General features: G+C 40.3%; 1 protein-coding gene across 1 annotated transcript in view; it reads right to left on the minus strand.

Annotated features, from left to right (window-relative positions):
• LOC126755419 (uncharacterized) overlaps positions 1–2,085 on the minus strand; it is a 212,161-nt gene extending 210,076 nt beyond the window's left edge. The window contains exon 1 of the mRNA XM_050467971.1: positions 1,764–2,085. The gene's annotated coding sequence lies outside the window, so the exon portion shown is untranslated. The remainder of the gene's footprint in view (positions 1–1,763) is intronic.
• Positions 2,086–6,000: the final 3,915 nt, after the last annotated feature.

Genomic DNA, 6,000 nt, shown 5'->3' on the forward strand with positions numbered 1-6,000 from the left:
CGTTCTCAATTTCAAAAACATATTATCGGATAGTTTTGAGTTTCTCAGATTTTTTCTTTTTTCAAATTAAAATTAAAATAATTATTTTGTTCTCTTTCGCCGTTCTTATGCATTTTATGACAAAGACATTTTTCAGACGGCGTGTGGATCGAATAAAGAACTTTTTTTTAACATTTTGAGTTCGAAATCGTAAGAGAGTTTGCATTTTTTACTGCTCTTTAACAGGGAACACAACACATAACTGCTGAAATCTGAACTCGCTAGTTCCCTTCAAGGTTATTTCAGGAAAAATACCGTTAACGCTTTTTAAAGTGTATCTAGGATTATTTGATAGGTCTATTCATATCCCCCAGCACTACTGTGGTCCAAAGGGGTTCGGAAAAAAAACATATTGAGTAGTCGAAAAAGTCTTTTCGTATTTCTAATCAAACTTCAACTTATTTTTTTTTATATTTATACTAATAAATAAATAAGCAAATATTTTGGTCGGCAACCGTCATTCATTTCAAATAAAGCTGTGATTTGGAAAAAGATTTTGCTTTGCGAAAACTATAAAATTTAAATATAGATTTATAACAGTGAATACCCGAATTTCAGTCCGAAAAGTACCCTCGAGCAGTGTATGCCCTTCCTGCTATGTCTGCATTTATTTTAGCTTTTTTTGATAATAAATGGAAATAAATGTGTAAACGTGTGCCACTCTTTGAAGAGTGTTTTTTCAGTACCAACTCAAGTCTTCTGACTTTCAAGCACAAGTTAGGTCACTTTCGTGTCAAATGTCACAGTCAGTTGAACCTCAGCAATTTTATCCTTAGCCTCATACACATTCGAAGAGACCAAGTCGCACTCATTTGAATTAAGGCTTTTCTTTTGCCTCTTAAGTCAATTGTATGCCATTGAGCATTGGCCCCTTGAAACGACGCCATTTTCGTTGCAGCTCTTAGTTATAAGCAAATTCAGAATAAGCTTCTTCCTGTAATTACAATTTCAATCAGCTTTTCGTCTGCGCTCGGATTTAACGCAATGGCACTCAGCTCCTTTGCCATTTCAAGCTCACTTGCTGTACACACACACAAATACATATTTATGCGGCAGTATGTTGGCCATGTACGTGCTGCATGCGATTGTGGCATTAAAAAGCGCACACACAGGGGCACTTTAACTCGTGCGTGCGTGCGTGTGTGTGAGTGCATAATAAATGCCCTAAAATTTACGTACATGAAAATGCATATTTGTACATTCCACACGCAGTGCGACTATTCCGATTACATTTGCACACATTGCCACTTGATTTGTGCCACACATGCGTGTTCTGTAAATACAATATTGCAACAAATGCCACTGCAACATGTTAAAGGTCATAAAGAATCGGAAAGACTCTAGCTACTGTTCACCATCTCGTGCAGAGGCAGGCGTGCGCGGACAGAGGGGCGCACACGTGAACCCCGGCCGCATATGCCACTTCCCACATGCCGCATACTTCATCAAATTGCCATACATGCAACAACATCGCCGCCGCTGCCAATGCAATTTCACTCCACTTATTTCCGCCACGCAACGCACGAGTCACTGCTTCGCACGCGAGGGGGGGGGGGCAGAAGAAACACGAACGCGAACATTGAATGCAACGCGAATGCATTTTTTTGTGAATTCTTCAAATATTTCTGGTTTCCCGTATTCCTTTAGCCGCTTCAACGCGCGCGTACACGAACACACTTGGCCACAAACGGCGAACGCACGCACACATGCGCACGCATACATACTTGCTAGATTAATTTGTACTCTACTTTTAACGACTTCGCCGCGTTGTGACTTTGTACCCTTTCACAGTTTACTGCCTCGATACCAAATGTCAACAGCACAACCTCATAGCCTCGCCGCCACCGTCAACGTTCAACATTCAACCGAACTGTCACTAACACTGGCGCTCAAATGTGACTGCTGTGACGAAGTCAAAGACGAGGCCGAGTGAATTTCATAAAAACGAAAAACAGCACAACTTCTGATATATTCTGTCTCTTTCACTACTCAGCGTCGTCACCGTCGTCGTCGTCCAACTGCCGCGACATACGTCCGTGCAGTAACGCGTCGAAATCCCTACTAAACGCAAGAATCCGGTGGCGGCGCAATAGTCGCTGGCAAGCACAACCGACGCCACGCACGGACACTTGTGGCAGTCGTGCTCGCTTTCGGAGTCGATTTCGGAGTGAACGGCAAATTCTTGCAGTTTCCCGCTCGTGCTGCCCGGCCCTCTAGCTATGCGGCGGGCCTGGGCAAATCAGCTGGCGGTCGCCAGAATCAAGCAAGTGGTTGTCGCCTCTCTGCGGCTCTGAGTGCGCGCCCGTTCAGAGAGCGAACGTGCTCCCCACTTGTTTACGTTTCTCGCTTTGAATGGGGGAAGTGGGTGCTTTTGGGCCACACTGTCTGTCTCTGTGTTACTGGGGCGCTCATGCGATGGCACACATTTGTGCTCATGTGTGTCTATGCCCTTGCGTCTTCAGACCTGGATGTCCATAAACATTCATCTATACGGTTAAGTACGCATATGTTAGTATTTATGGTGGCACAGTGGACCAAATGTTAGGAAAATATTGTATCTTTACCAAGAATTTTTCCATGCGAATTTTCGGCGACTTCCGATTATGCGTTGAAATTTAAATAGCTGTTAATTAGGTAAATATCGGAAGACCCTGAACGGCGTATATTGAGTTTGCTAGGAAGTTTGTAACACCCAGAAGAAAATGTCGAAGATTTGTGGGTTATATATATGTATGTATAACTGATCAGCGTGACGAGCTGAGACAATGCAACCATGTCCGTTTTCTCGAACATGAACTAGTCACTCTATATTTAACATATCAATAAGAAATGAATTGCGAATGTCTTTCTCTTCTCAAGTTAAGGGAAGGATGACTCGCACATAAAACTTTTTGCTTTACCTAGACTTTCGCATATATAAATATGACACCAGCTTACAACAGATGAGCTTGTTAGCAACAAAGTGCACCAATTATATCATAAATTTTCGGAAGACATGCTAAATACAGTTCCCTACCCTGTAGAATAGTAAAAAATTGTATTGGCTCTCAATGCGTAAATTATTTATTCCAATGCCTGGACAGAAATATTACTGTCCCAAAATGACAACAAAGTCCTACATTAGGCCACCTTTGAGAGCCGTTGCTTTTCTATAAGAAGCTTTAGTAGGAAATGCATAAAAAGGAATATGTAGTTGTAAATGAATAGTTAAGTCCCAGTCAAATGAAACTTAATGGAAAGCTGTTAGCTTATTAAACACTATTATTTTCTTTTACTCAAGTTGTGCGCCATGGCGTATGAGTTATATGCCGACCTAACAATGCCAGTTCTAGCAAAGTAATGTTCGCATGTGTGTGTAAGCTTATATATGTATGTGTGTACTTATGTGCGTAAATGGTCTGTGGTGGTGTCGCCGTCAATCAAATCAAATTAATTGAACTTGAACAATTGCTTTTCTACTTTGCTACTTCGAAAACGCAAGTGAGGCTTGCCTTGATGTGTGTGAGGAATAAGTGAGTAAGCTGTGTGTGGGCACTATAATTTAGTGGCGATAAAAATAAATACAGTTTTATATGAAAGCAGATCGCTTCGTCCGCGATTTCGAAAATATTTTTGAGCAGAATGGTTCTAGTAAAAGTTTTAATCCAAACAAATATTTAAGCCATTTGTCCATCGCTGAAGCTCTTCGTCAAAGAAAACTAAACAGTTGTTGATAGATCAGTTTTACTAGTCCATTACGGGATCGGTAAGCCAACAGAGCGGAAATATTTCGTAATGAAATTTCACCAAAAGAATCAAAGAAACATTTTTAAATACTGAATATTTTATAAATATATTTACTTTTTTATAATCTTTAGGAATTTCAATGCATTGAGAAAATTGGAATTGCTTTGTTTTATTACACTTTAAATCACGTGAGAAATGTGTGAGAGGTAAAACCAAGTTTCATCCCAACTCATCCTCAATTTCCAAATAAATAAATAGCTCATAGACTTTCGCATTTTTTGAAATTGACCAATTTGAGAGAATTATAAGCAACCAATAGGAAGCCACTGCAGCTAGGGCTCTTTCTGGCGCAACAATTGCATTTCCGTTCAACAGCAGAGCGCCAAAACAATCTGTGTCACCCCTTTGGTGGCATTTTATTTGTTCGCTTGGACATTGATATCAGCATGATATATTAGCATTGAGGTCGGAAGTCGATTTGCTGCATTTAAAATGCAAATGCCCATCCACAAAGGCCGACAAGGCAATGGGGCACAGTTGGTTGCACAAGACAATCGATCTCCCGTGTGTGGACTACGCTGCGTATACGTCACTGCCAGCTCAATACCGCTATACCTGCTGTGGACACTGACAGTGTTGCCTTTAAATGGATGCATTGAGCGTTGATTGCATTCATTTGCATATTTAAAGACTGTTCAGGTGACGCTGGTGAATTCTCAGCACAAGCCAACTGGGGTCTCCATATTGCTTGTACATTAATGGACATCTTAGGCAATTTACAAATAAATTAATAGTCAACTTTTGTGAATGTCTCACGGGCATGTGCAAGTATAGTTATGTATATGAGAAATCGATAAAGCAATTTGTTCTTAGTATAAAGCATATATTTGAGGATATGTTATTAATAAAAGATTTTAATTATTGCTTTCTGACTCCCCCAAGCTCGCCTTAATCTAAGCAACAACATTTCGAAATCGGGTCGCAGTCATCGTGTGTAAGCTATGTACATATATTAATAAGTAATTCGAAATTCTCTCCACATTTTTGTTACTCTCGTGTGAAAAAGTCTCATTCCTGCCCTGTTGGACTCAAAAGCTACTGTATAATTACCGCGCGGGGAGCCCCAATGTTTCCCTATGCAACACTATCCTTCCCAGTCACCAAATCACCTTTTTGGAAAGAAGCAAAACTCTATTTGACTTCAGTTTCATTAACCGTAAACTTCGAACCTTGTTTACGACATAAAATTCATACACACGTACACACAAACCTGTGTGATCCAAAAGTTCGTTGTTCGTTCAACCTAATAGTTTCCTCTCCATGCGCTGTCATAGCACTTATGTGTGTGCAGTCGCCTCGATCGATCCCATTTGTGCTTGTAGGAATTCTTACGCACCAACCGACACACATACATGCATATCTCGTTTCCTACCGCCTTATGATAAAATTATGAGCTGTCATGATGTCGTAATTATAACACACACACACACCCCAGCACAGGTGTGTATGTTTGTAAAGCATTCACAACGACCCCTGAACATTTTCATAACCGTCCTCGATAATGAGGCATATAAGTATTCTCATTAATGTTTCGGTAAACACGTGCATACATGCATATCATAGCGCTTCTATATATACAGGTAAATTCGTGCGTGTATCTGTATGTGCTGTTGCGAGTTTTCACGTCAGAAGTAATGTGAAAAGTTCCATGAAAACGGAAATGACTGAAGACACACATTTTTCGGTAATGTGTGCATGTGTAAGTGCGCGTTTTGACGTGTGCGTTATTAATGATGGCGGCATAAGTGTTGAGCGATGAACTTAAAGACCGAAAAGTCAAGCTATTGGGACAACTTCGAATGCAAAATCGAGAAGTCGGAAACCCTCTAGATCGATATTGTGATGTGTTTGTCATTTCCGTTAAAGAAGAGGTCGTAATATTTAATGGAGTTTATTAAAAAATAAAATTAATCTATTTTTTACTTTTATAATCGGAAAAAGTATTTTAGACTTACCGGAAAAAATAGTTCCTTTCTGGGTTGGTCTACTGAATGCTGAGAGGTATCCTAAACCTGGCCAAACCTCTACTAATGTGTGGGCAGCTGATAGCTGATTTGACGATGCAATTTTCTAACGACTTGCGGTCGCTTAATATTTGTTGGGCATTGTAATCTTCCAAGAACCCGCGCTTCTCTCGCAGTTATTTAGTGATGATTAACTGTTTACGAAACCCAA

The sequence above is a fragment of the Bactrocera neohumeralis genome, chromosome 4 (assembly GCF_024586455.1).
Source record: "Bactrocera neohumeralis isolate Rockhampton chromosome 4, APGP_CSIRO_Bneo_wtdbg2-racon-allhic-juicebox.fasta_v2, whole genome shotgun sequence".
Taxonomy (NCBI): Eukaryota; Metazoa; Arthropoda; class Insecta; order Diptera; family Tephritidae; genus Bactrocera; species Bactrocera neohumeralis.